The sequence below is a fragment of the Triticum aestivum genome, chromosome 6D (genome assembly GCF_018294505.1).
Source record: "Triticum aestivum cultivar Chinese Spring chromosome 6D, IWGSC CS RefSeq v2.1, whole genome shotgun sequence".
Classification (NCBI taxonomy): Eukaryota; Viridiplantae; Streptophyta; class Magnoliopsida; order Poales; family Poaceae; genus Triticum; species Triticum aestivum.
Window position 1 is genome coordinate 186,380,880 of NC_057811.1, and position 12,985 is coordinate 186,393,864.

The following is a 12,985-nucleotide window of genomic DNA, read 5'->3' on the forward strand; positions in this document are numbered from 1 at the left end:
CGGCCGCCTTCGCTCGCTGCCGCGTCCTTGCCCGACGCTCGCGCCCAACCCGACCGCCCCGCTGCAGCCGTGCTACTCTACTGCCGCGACTTACCCCAGCCGCGGCTCTGCTCCGCCAGTGCCGCCGCCGCCCGTGCAACCCACCTGCCGGCGCCGCGCCGGCACCCTGGAACGTCCCCTTGTTCGGGCGGTTCCGCCCGCCCCGATTCGCCCTGCGCCCGATAACCCGGCACCCGTAAAGGCCCCCTGGGGCCAATGACAAGTGGGGCCCAGCCCCTGGAACGTTTTTTATAAAAATAAAGGAATAATAATAATAATAAATAGATAAAAAATTAATTAATTAACTTAATTAATCTAGTTTAGTTAAACTTAATTAACCATGCTTAATTAAACCCTAATTAACCTGAACAGTCAATGACATGCGGGACCCACACGTCAGCGAGCCAGTCAACACCTTTGTTGACTGCTGACGTCATGCTGACGTCTTGCTGATGCAGTAATGCTATTTTCGAATTAATTTAATAATAATAATAATTTAGAAATTGATTAAAACTTTGAAAATTAATATGAAATAATCCGTAGCTCGGATGAAAATACTTTGTACATGAAAGTTGCTCAGAACGACGAGGCGAATCCGAATACGCAGCCCGTTCGTGCGCCACACGTCCCTAGCATGGCGAACGTGCAACATTTCACCTCCGGTTCATTTGTCCGAAAACGCAAAACACCGGGAATACTTTCCCGGTTGTTCCCCCCTTCGCTGGTATCACCTACTACTGCGTTAGGGCACACCTAGCACCGCGTATTGCCATGTTATGTTTTGTGATGCTTTGATTGCTCTGTTATTTATTATGTTCCCCCTTCGTTACTTCTTTCCGGTAGACCCCGAGACCGCGGTTGAATCAGTGATCGACTACTTCACCTTCGAGGGTCCGTTTCTGTCTGTAGAGCAACCAGGCGAGCCCCCCATTGATCAACCCGATATCGCCTATTCCTTCTCTCTACTGCTTGCATTAGAGTAGTGTAGCATGTTACTGCTTTCGGTTAATCCTATTTTGCTGCATAGCCTGTCATTGTTGCTACAGCTGTTACCCTTACCTGCAATCCTAAATGCTTAGTATAGGATGCTAGTATTCCATCAGTGGCCCTACATTCTTGTCCGTCTGCCATGCTATACTACCGGGCCCTGATCGCTCGGGAGGTGATCACGGGTATATACTTACATACATATTATATGATACATGTGGTGACTAAAGTCGGGTCGGCTTGTAGAGTACCCGCAAGTGATTCCGATGTGAGGGCTGAAAGGACAGGTGGTTCCATCCCGGTAGTGGTGGGCTTGAGTTCCCGACGGCCCCCGAGTGTTACTTTGTGGCGGAGCGACATGGCAGGTTGAGACCACCTTGGAGAGAGGTGGGCCTGGCTCTGGTCGGCGTCTGCGGTTACATCAATTAACACGCTTAACGAGATCTTGGTATTTGATCTGAGTCCGGCCACTGGCCTATACACACTAACCAACTACGTGGGAACAGTTATGGGTACTCGACGTCGTGGTATCAGCCGAAGCCTTCTGGACGTCAGTGACTGAGCGGCGCGCGCCGGATTGGACCGTAAGCCTGCGCTTGTATTAAGGGGGCGAGGTCTGCTTCCGGCCGCATACGCAACGTGCAGGTGTGCAATGGGCGATGGGCCCAGACCCCTGCACGCATAGGATTTAGATCGGTGTGCTGACCTCTCTGTTGTGCCTAGGTGGGGCTGCGACGTGTTGATCTTCCGAGGCCGGGCATGACCCAGGAAAGTGTGTCCGACTAAAGGGATTGAGCGTGTTGGGAAATGTGGTGCACCCCTGCAGGGAAGTTTATCTATTCGAATAGCCGTGTCCCTCGGTAAAAGGATGACCCGGAGTTGTACCTTGACCTTATGACAACTAGAACCGAATACTTAATAAAACACACCCTTTCAAGTGCCAGATACAACCCGGTTATCGCTCTCTAACAGGGCGACGAGGAGAGGACCACCGGGTAGGTTTATGCTATGCGATGATACATTGGTTAACTTACCATATACTCTCTTCTACTGCTTCAAGATGGAGGCTGCCAGAAGCGTAGTCTTCGATAGGACTAGCTATCCCCCTCTTAGTCTGGCATTCTGCAGTTCAGTCCACATATACTACCCATTTCATTGATACCAATGCATAAGTAGTGTAGATCCTTGCTTGCGAGTACTTTGGATGAGTACTCATGGTTGCTTTGCTCCCCCTTTTCCCCCTTCCTATATCTGGTTGTCGCAACCAGATGTTGGAGTCCAGGAGCCAGAGGATCCCGAGGATGTTTCTACGTGGAGTTTGGCTTCGAGGAGTAGTTAGGAGGTCCTAGGCAGGAGGCCTTGCCTTTTCGATTGTTGTTATTTTTGTGCTAGCCTTCTTAACGCAAACTTGTTTAACTTATGTCTGTACTCAGATATTGTTGCTTCCGCTAAGTCTTGCGTCTTTGAGCATTTGTATTTGAGTCTTCGAGGCCGCTGGCTTGTAATATAAAGCTTGTATTGTTTTATTTGTGTCTAGAGTTGTGTTGTGATATCTTCCCATGAGTCCTTGATCTTGGTCGTACACATTTGCGTGCATGATTAGTGTATGATTGAATCAGGGCGTCACAAGTTGGTATCAGAGCCGACTGCCCGTAGGAATCCCCCTTCCAAACTCCTTGGCCGAAGTTGAGCCTAATAATTGGAAAAACTTTTACTAACATGGCTGTGTGGCTTACGGGCCCACGTCGCCATTGGGTGGTATTAGGATCTTTTATTCCTCGTCTATACTCTGGGATTCTAATCTCTCTTCTACCCGGGTTAAATGATTTTACTAATTCTAACTCTAGGTTCTCGTAACCACTACCTACCGGAGAGCCCCTTCATTCCAGATGATCGACTGCTGCACCTGAGGATTCCGAAGATACTCTCTGATGTTCCCTCGAGACTTTGTGCCCGTTGCTTTTGCAATTCTTTACCACCAATATATCCCTATGGATAAATACACACATGTCATTCTTAGTTTTATTCCCAGCTGCTCTTGTTATTACAAGATGCATCGAATTATTCTCCCACTTTTTAAGAATCCCTTATGCCACTGCCTTTTAGTTCCTTGCTTCATGAATACCCCTACGAAGAATTATTCACACTTATCGAGGAATTTTTCATCCCTAGTTGTTCATATAATTCACAAGATACCTAGAAATACTATCCGATCTTTCGGTAATCCTCTGCCAACTATTGCTCCACAAATACTTGTCTGCTCGCATTATGGTTACGTCCCATATGTCTAGCAATATTTATTAGTATCCTTTGTCATTATCATTTCGAGTCCATTGATTTATGCTGCAGATGCTCGCAATCCTCAATCAGATCCTAGAATTCATCCTTCCGGCTCACACATCATTTTGAACAGTAGCTGGTTCTCGACCAATCAAATTGTCGTTGATTGTACCCCTAAGACCATTCAACTTATCCAGGCCTAATTAGAGCATTGCTTCTGATCCCTTGAATTGGAATTCATAATTCCTTTGCAACTAAGCTTTGAATTAGGTAGTTGTTTCTATAATCCAATGCCTTTGCATTGTTTCTTCCTCTGATTGTGCCGGTGCTCACATCAGCTCCATTATGGACCATCGTGTCCTTTGTTGAATTATCATCCAACAGTGTCCTTCGTATCCAAAAATCTCGAGAAGTTCTTTCCCTGATACATAATGCCATTGATAAATCTAATTCTCTGTTTTGGCCAACCATGCTCTGCTCTCGAGTTGGTGATATTTACTCTTGAAGCTTGTGGTATATGTTTCTAAGATGCCCCGATGGGTTGAACCTACGCCTTCCTTAATCTGTGTGAACCCGGAATTTCATGGTTCATACTCCTCTGATAATTCGCCAGGTAGGTTTTCACACTCAAATCATTTTTAATAGAGCGGTGAATGAATGGTCATGCATTGGAGAAGTAGGAGTCGACCTTGAACTTGGTGTTCATGCCCATGGACACGATGTAGCCCCTATCATTGAAGCTCTTGTAAAAATATTCCCTCCTTGTTATAAGTTCATCTTGTATTTGTGGTTTGATCATTTACAAATGTGGTTTCGATCATATTGTTCTCCTTCGCTTCCATTTCCAAGACAAGTTTACACACTCGTCTTCTGCAGATAAATACACCACTTCAACCTTTATTCTGCTCTACCTTCGAGTATTACCCCCAGGAATCTCGAGGATATCACGCCATTGCATTATATCTTATGAATTTCTGATGAAGTAGTACCTTTCCCTGTCTTAGCCACTCCACGGGTTATGGGTTGTCGTCAACCGAGAACATCGAATAGTGAATCAAATCCACAATGTGATTCACTACTCCTAGTACTTTGTTGTTGGGAAGTTTAATTCTCCATCACGTCATTCCTAGCCTGATCGTCTATATCATTATCGTCTAATTTTAACTGTGCTACCTTGTCCTTATTCCCGGAGCACAACTTTCGACGATGAGCTAAGTTTACGTCAATCTTCCTCGTCATATCATTTCTCCTCATACAACAAGCTTGATTCTGAGTTTATGTCATATTCGTGGTTGTAATAATCTTCCGCTTCATCAGTTATTTTGCTTGATGCGGTCGCTGTTCGAATGCGTCTTCATGGAGCCTCTCGACAAAATTTGTCGTGATCATCATCAATATTTTGACTCCTTCCAAGATGTCAATTGAATTCATGATGAGAAATGCCATCCTTGCCCCTCGATGGTTTGCGTTATCATCGACAATGTTATTGCCCTCCCTCCAACACAAACTTGTTCATGTTTGGTGTAGTACCTTGAGTTCCTTTTTATCCAGCTTGTGATATGTTCTACCTTGGAGTATTACCATCTTTTATGTTAGGGATGTCATGGGAATTTCACAACCTCTGGAGAATTCTTGATACAAGTGATACTTATCACCATCACCGTTCTTTCCCTGGTCACCGTGTTGTTTCTAACCACCGACAAATGGACTGTGATGTGTAATTCCAAAACTTCTAGCAACCCTATTGCTTGAAGTTAATGGTTGATAGCTTCATTCTAAGTCTTTTGGTTAGTGAATCACCATTCTAACATTGATCATGCTAGCTAAGCCCATATTTCGTGTGCACCATTCAAGTAATGTTTAATTGTGTATGTTTCCCTCGAGCGTACATCACTATACCATTTAAACTGACAAATGTTATCTCCTTGTTCACATACCCTTGGAAATCCATCTTTTGGAAATCTCGATGAATTGTCGTTGAGTCCATCAGCCACCCCCTCACCCTCTCTTTGATTTAATGATGAACTCTTGTTTCAGAACTCACTTCCATAGTTCAATTCCCGAGAATCTTACAATATCATCTCGACAATTTGTGTTGCACCTTTCTTCTTAGGCATCCCGAGTCTGAGTTATCCTGACACCAATCAGATCTGAATCTCGACCAGATATGATGGTTGGAACATATTTCCAAGAGTTATAACAATGGTCTTTATGTGACCCGGTAAGGTGATGTCGTGCCTAGCACACCTGGCCGGAGGCCCTGTTGTTATAGATTCCTTTTCAGCAAGGTTATCCATTCTTCCATGAGGAAATTGTAAGACTTATTCTATCAGTTGTTTCCGATGGAGCCTTTGTATCCAAAGTCCGACCTTTGCTTGAAGACCATGCCAATGCTATCTCGAAGCATGTCTGTGGTACTCCGATTTTCAATAAGAGCATTTGAAGAACAATGCTAAATTTTCTTTGTCCATTATCCACACACCGTTGTTTGGGTTATGTCATGAAATTACTCTCCCCTTACCTAAATGGTTTTCTACTTTCTATCCTGTCATGGATATCATGCTCTGCTTGTCCTTGGGAAGGATATACCCCTAAAATATGTGTTTAAACACATTTTCCTTTCCATTGTTCAGTTTGATCTAATAGTTGTGTTTCCTTTCCATTGTTTTATTTAACCTTTCTTGTAATCTGACTTAACTGAGTAGTGAGAATTCCCTGCTTAGGTAAGCATCTCATTGTACCACTCTGTCAATAAGACCCAGTTAATATTGCAGATAACATTCCGGTAACTATCGATGGACGAGAACTTTACCTATTGGTCCGCCTCGTTCAATAGGCAGGAAGATGGTTCTCTTCGTCCCTAGCCCTTGGTACCGACGTTGCCGACATAATTGATAGGCTATCCTTTGACATGCCTTGTTATCATGCCTGTGCAAAATATCACTGCCCTTTCTACTTTTAACCCACATGGTGGGCCCATAACCCATAGTTCCACAGGATCGAAACCTGACTCTCCTGTACAACCCCTGTTTCCATAGTTATTCCTCGCGCGTGACCTCGTATGTAATTCATGAGCCACCTTCCTAGTGACCTATTCTGGTATCAGACACAATACTTATTCTCATTGCTCTGAACCCCTTTTCACACTCCGTTTCGGGCAACGAACGATTGCATGCCCGCTCGAAACTTCTCATGCTACCTTCATACTTTGCTCTCGAAATTTTATTAAGTTTCAATTCAAGAATTACTTTCCTCCACCTTCCCTGATGTTATCTACCAGATAGACAACCTTACAAAGGTTCATTCTCCCGGAATACCCCCTTATTCTTTCGTAAGTGCGATGGAGTTCCTGAAGAAAGGACGACAACTTCATCATCATGCATTGATGCATAGGAATCAAGAAATCAACGCTATGGATTGACCTCTTCGAGAAAAGCAACCAAGACCGAGAGGACTCGATAGAATTTCGTAACCACATCTTTCCCCTTACTCTACCTTTTAAATCTCGGGATGAGATTTCTTGTAGTGGAGGAGATTTGTGACGCCCGGATAATTAAGCTACAATGAACCTCTGCCAATGATGCCACATCACCTCCGTTACTGTTGCTAATCTCATGTTAGTTCAAAACCGATTCAAAATCCAAATTCAAAAACAAGTCAAACAATTAAAGCTCTCAAAAGTCAAAACTAAAATGTTTTTATTTTGACAAATAATTCATAAGATATATTGGTGGAGAAACCAAGTCTTTATAAAATGTTTAAATGCTGTTGGGTGGTAGGTGCGACATATGCCAACGGGTGGCTTATCATTGTGGGAGCCAGTAAGACATCGCCGGTGCCTGGAAACGGGATAGGGCGAAGACATGCACGCCGGCGAATCTTACCCAGGTTCGGGGCTCTCCGTGGATATAACACCCCTAGTCCTACTCTGCGGGGTCTCCGCATGATCACTAGATCAACACAAGTGGCTACAAGTGGCTCCTTGAGCTGTTTGGCTAGAGGAAGAAGAAGGGCAAGGCTAGCTCTCATCTTCTCTCTATGTGGTGTCTAAAACTTCAAGAGATCAACCCTTTGCATGGGTGCCCCGGGGGGTTTATATAGGTCTACCCCCCACGGGTACAATGGTAATCCGCCTGGACGCGGGTCCTAGCCGTCAGTCTCTGTATTCGCCTGCTTCTTCGTCGGCCGCTGGGGCCCGCCGACTGGTGGGTCCCGCCAGCTGCCGGCCTCTTGGCCGACAGCCCGGCCCACCGCCTGGGGGTCTTGCCGGTGGCTGGTTACTGTAGCCTCGCCCCTGATGACGAGGGCTTGGCCGAGGTAAGCACGGCTACAGTGCCGCCGTCTGGCGGGCTCTCACTATAGCCTTACCTTGTCTTGTCTCCTTAATGAGGCACATACTTCAAGTGAGGGAGGTAGCCGGCTATTGGGGGCCGACTACACCCCAGGCCGACTGGGGGAGGCTTGGCCGTCCTCGAGCATCTCTCTGGCTGAAGGGGCCCGCCGCCCGCGGGCCGTACTGACGGCCTGTTGTGGGTGGCGTCATGGTCAACATGGCAACAGTGCCGTGCCGGACGGGGGATGGCCGACCCGTACGACGCACTGTGGCCATGCACGCTCCGGGATTCGGGGGTGGCAGGCTTTACTGTAGCCACGCCCCGTCTCATCACCGTTATCTGGTTGCAGTCCTCGAGGGTGCAATCTTGGCTGCTTGCCGGGAGCCGGCCCTCTTGTGGCCGGCATCGTGGAGCCGGTCTTCTTGTGGCCGGCTTCTGGGAGTCGGTCCTCTTGTGGCCGGCTTCTTGGAGTCGGCCTTCTTGTGGCTCTCTTCGGGAGGGTTTTTAGGGCCGGGTCGCCTTCCAGTAGTCGGCCTGTGAGATAGCCGGCCAGGGGAAGGCGGCCCTGTGCTTTGGGTGCTTGAAGGCTTGATCGGCCCGATAATTTTTGAAGAGCCAGGGGGAGTCGGTTAGGCTACCCGTGACCATTTACTCCGACAGTAGTCCCCGAAGCTGGTTGGGCTTCGTGGCTGAAAGGAGGACGAGAAGCTCAATCAGCTTCCTATCTTTAAGAGCCAGCAGCTAGGAGCCGGCTTTGATCAGGTGCGCTGTCTTGGTAAGGCTTCGAAGTCTGAAGGCAGGAACCAGCTGGCGCGCACACCAGGTTGCGGGCCGGCCGCTTGCCGCCCGCGCGCCACGTGGCACCCTCCGGCTGGAATAGCCTGCCAGCCCACACGCGCGACGGGACGCCGCCGCAGGCCTGGGCCCGCCACTTCCACGCCTAGGCCTAGGTGTGGATCTTCTGTGGCCCAAAACGGGCCGTTCGCCTTCCAACGGCAGTTTCCGCACGCCGTTAGGGCGCAATAATCGCGGGACATGGGGGAGTGGGCGCAGTTAATCCCACGTCCCCCCTACGCCTCGCCTCCTCGGCTTCGCCGCACGAGGCTATAAATAGGGGGAGGAGGAGGAGCGGCAGACGCTCGCATGCTCGCCCTCGCTCCGCCATCTTCTTCTTCTTCCTCTCCATCGCTGCAGCCCCTCGCCGCCGCGCCGTCCCTCTAGTCATCGCACTACCCCGCAGCTTTGCCGCCGCGGGGCCGTGGTTTCTCCGTCGCCGCGCCCTTTTCCTCGGCTTCTTGCCCTCATGTCGCGCGGCGGAGACTGGGATGGCTCCAACGTCGACGCGGACCACATCGACTTCCTCCGCAAGACGCAGCGGTTGCCCAGCAGGGATCATGTACGAGTCCGTCTCGCACCGGAGAGGGAGATTTCGCCGGCGCCGGAGGAGGGCGAGCGGGTAATCTTCCGCTCGCACTGCCTGCGCGTCCTCGGCCTGCCTGCGAGCGGCTTCTTCCGCTCCTTCCTCGAGTTCTACCAGCTCCAGCTGCACCACCTCACTCCAAACACGGTGGTGCTGCTGTCTGCCTTCGTCACTTTGTGCGAGGGCTTCCTCGGCGTCCTTCCCACCCTCGAGCTCTGGGGGGAATTCTTCCAGTCCAAGCTCGGTACCGCCATGAGGGGCGTGCCGGCTCAGAGCGGCGCCTTCATCGTGGTGCGGAGGCCGGTATCCGACAACCCTTTACCTCCCATCACGCTGATCCAGTCGGTGAAGCTCTGGCAGAAATCCTACTTCTATGTGAAGAACGTCGCTTCGCAAGGCGACTTCGTCAACTTGCCGGCTTATGTAGCCGGCCCGCCGGCTGGGAGGCGGCCCAATGGTCCTATCGGGCCAGAACGCTATCGCCTGCTGGAGCCGCCGCCGTCGCGCGACTCCGGGTAATGGTCCAGTCGGAGGGCCTGACCGGGCCCGACCTGCTGACCGCCTTCGTGGCGCGCCAGGTGCTCCCGCTCCAAGGCCGCCCTCATATGATTTGTCAAATGAGCGGCCAACTCGATCCGAGTCGGCTGTGTACCAAGGAGATGCCTCATGCAGAGGTAGCTCACATGGTGAACTATCTTACGAACTGCAAGCTCAACGACGAGTGGCAGTTTGGCAAGGAGCCATACTCCCGTGCCAATCCCCCGCCTATGGTAAGCTTTATTTTTCTTCCCTTCTTTACTTTGTCACCAAGTTTCTCTTGGCCGACTCTGACTAGTCGGTTGGTTTTGACAGAGCCCCCTCCTTCGACCGGCAGCCGGGGCAGCGGGGGGTGGAGCGCCAATATCTTCCCGACCGGACAACGCACGACTTGGACGACCCCGACTTGGGGGCGGCCGCTCTGGACGACGACACCGTGGGGGGAGGCGGCGAGGCAGGCGACTCCGGGCTTGGAGCCAGCTTCGACGACTGGCCGGATGATGACGAGGCGAAAGTCGTCCCACGCCGCCAGCCGGCGTCCGATCATGGCGCGGGTTCATCTGCCGCGCCGGCTGCCTGAGGCGGCGCGCAGAAGCGCCGGGCCGCGCCGAGCCTATTCGGCAGTCGGCCGAAGAAGCCCAAGAGCGCGGCGGCGGCGACCAAGCGGGACGAGGCAGCCGCGAAGGCTGCCCGCTTCCGCAAGGTGGTGAAGCAGCCACAAATGGTTTCGGCGTACGTGTCAATTCTTTCGCGTATTCCTTCTTCTTTTTTGTTGATATTCTTCTGAGTCCTTGTCTTGACTTATCAAGCAGGGCTCTGCTTTCTCTTGAGCGGACCGCTGCTGCCTCCGTGGTTGGAGCGGCGGGAGGATCTGCAAGCGCCCGCCGCGTGGACCCCCGTGCCGAGCTTCAAGCGGCGACGGAGCGGAATGCGCGGGAGGAGCGGGAGGCGGAGGAGCTGAGGGCGGCCGCTGCCAAGGCGGCACAGGAGACGGCGGATGAGTCGGCGGCGGCACAAGCCGACGCAGCGGCCAAGGCTCAGGCGGAGGCTGCAGCCGCAGAGAGGGCGGCGGAGGCCCTGCGTAACCGGCCTCCGCAGCTTGTCGTCCCCCTGCGCGCTGTGGCGCCCGAGATCCCGGAGCCCCCGCCGGAGGAAGCCGGTGGCGACCAGCCGGGGATGGAGAGGGAAGAGGACGACATCATCGTTCGGGAGAGGGAGGCGGCACCGCCATCGTCGACTGGGGCGGACCAAGGCAGCCGACCTAGCGCGCCGCCCATGCAACCGGTTGGGGCGAGCCGACTGCGAGGGCAGACCTTGTGGTCCGGTCGCCATCGCGCCAGCGCGCGGGGAAGGCGACTTCGGCGCCGGACCCGCAGAAGGCTGCGGGCTCTAGCTCGTCGGCCCAGGACCTGGAGACGGCCAGCGCCAGCTCAGGGTGGACGCCGGGTGGTGGAACGGCCGTGCTGAACGGGGCGGCGCAAGAAGTCCGGAACCGGCTTCAATCCCAGGCCACCGCGCTGAAACAGTATACTCAAGAGTTCCTTGCGACGCTGACGGCCATTCGGGTGAGTCTTCCCGCTTTTTTTGTTTCTTGTTCTTGATTTCTTCCGTGGGGTCGCGTCAGCGCACCCACTGGGTGTAGTCCCCGAGTTTCGAGTCGGCTCCTGAGCAGGCGGCTTGGAACTTCTTAGTAGACTTCGATTGCTATCTTGTTCTTATCCGCTCCTCTGTCCTATTTGCAGGACTATCACAACCTCCCCGCGGCTACCTTCAACTCCCAGGCCCGGGAGCTGAACCAGAAGACCACTGATCTGACTAAGAGCCGGAGTAAGTGCTTCATCTTTTATCTCACGTGGGGGCGCGTCAGCGCACCCACTAGGTGTAGTCCCCGAGATTCGGGCCGACTGCTGAGCAGTCGGGCCGGATCTTTCCTGGCGACTTCTTTCTTATTGCTTTTTTCTTTTTGCCATATCTACAGAGGCCAATGCCGACCTGACGGAGCAGTTGGGTGGGGCCCAGACCGCCCTTCGTGCCAAGGAAGCCGAGTGCAACGCCTTGGCTCAGGAGCGTGATCGCTTGGTCAAGAAGCTGGCCGACCAGGAGGAGAGCAGTAAGGTGGCCCTGAAGGCGGTGCAGGATAGCGAGGCCGCCCTCCAAGCCGAATACGAGACCGAGGCGGTGAGCTGGGCTGAGGCAAGGCAATCGCTGAGCGACGGCTATGGCCAGATCGAACATTTGGTTGACGGTAGGCCGCCTTCTTCTTCGTTCCTTTGCTTGCCGCCTGCCATTTGGTCCATTTTCTGACTTTGTGTTTTTTCTCTTCCTTTCTTACTTGTGCAGAGTACTTCCCTGGTTACTCCGTTGCCGCCAACCAAGTCATCGAGGCCCACCGCGAGGTGTAAAGGCAGGCTGGAGCTGAGATCGCGCCGGATGCTGGCCGGTCGCTTGAGGAGCAGCTTCTGGCGATCCAAGCCCGCCTCCAGCTGGCTCACCGCATGCTCCGCCGTCTTCAGCACGTTGGGGCGCAAGTGCTGGCCGCCCTCTGGCCTGGCGAGGTGGTTCCCCGTACCCCCAGTCGGACTGCGGACTAGCTGGAGGTAGCGGTTGGCCGCTTCGAGGCCTGGAAAGCTTCTGCAGCTCGGTCGGGCGCCAGGCGGGCACTGGAGTTCGTCCGAGCTTGGTATCCTGGGCTGGATTTGGACCAGCTGGCCACCTGGCGGCAGGAGGCCGACGAGGAGCTGGAGGCGGTGCGGCCGGCTATCATCCAGCGCGCCTCGACGATCGCCGACTACACCGACACCAGTGCCTTTGCCCCTGAGGTGGATGATGACGGCGTTGCTCAGCCGGAGGAGTGGTTTGGGCTGAACCCAGCGGATGGTGAGGACTCGGCGGAGGAGATCGACTCCAGCGACGAGGGCGAAGAGGAGGAGGGAGAGGATGGTGAAGACGCCGTGCCAGACGGTGGAGCAACCGGCCAGCCTCAGCTTGATCGTGCCTCCAGCAACGAGGCGCGTGCGAGCGCGCCGCCTGCAGCCGGTGATGATCAAGCCGAGACTCGCCAGCCGGCCACTCCTCCAGCCAGCACTGCCGTCTCCACTGACCTGCCTGGCTCGCCTGTTGCACCTTTAGCCTGATCCGCCACCTTTGCTTTCCTGTTTATTACTCTTTGAACAATATTTGTTAAGTTTGCGTAGTTCCACCCACTTGGGGTGTATTCAAACTATGTTGAATGCCGGCCTTTCGAAAGCCTTTTGTGTAAATATAATCATGCATGTGCTTGGCTTCCGATTGTATTTGCTTTTCATCCTTTTGGTTGTTTCCTTTGCCGCCCTCCCTTGGTCGCCGCCTTCCCAGCCGGACAGCTGCTCTGCAGTCTGTGGCTGGGGAA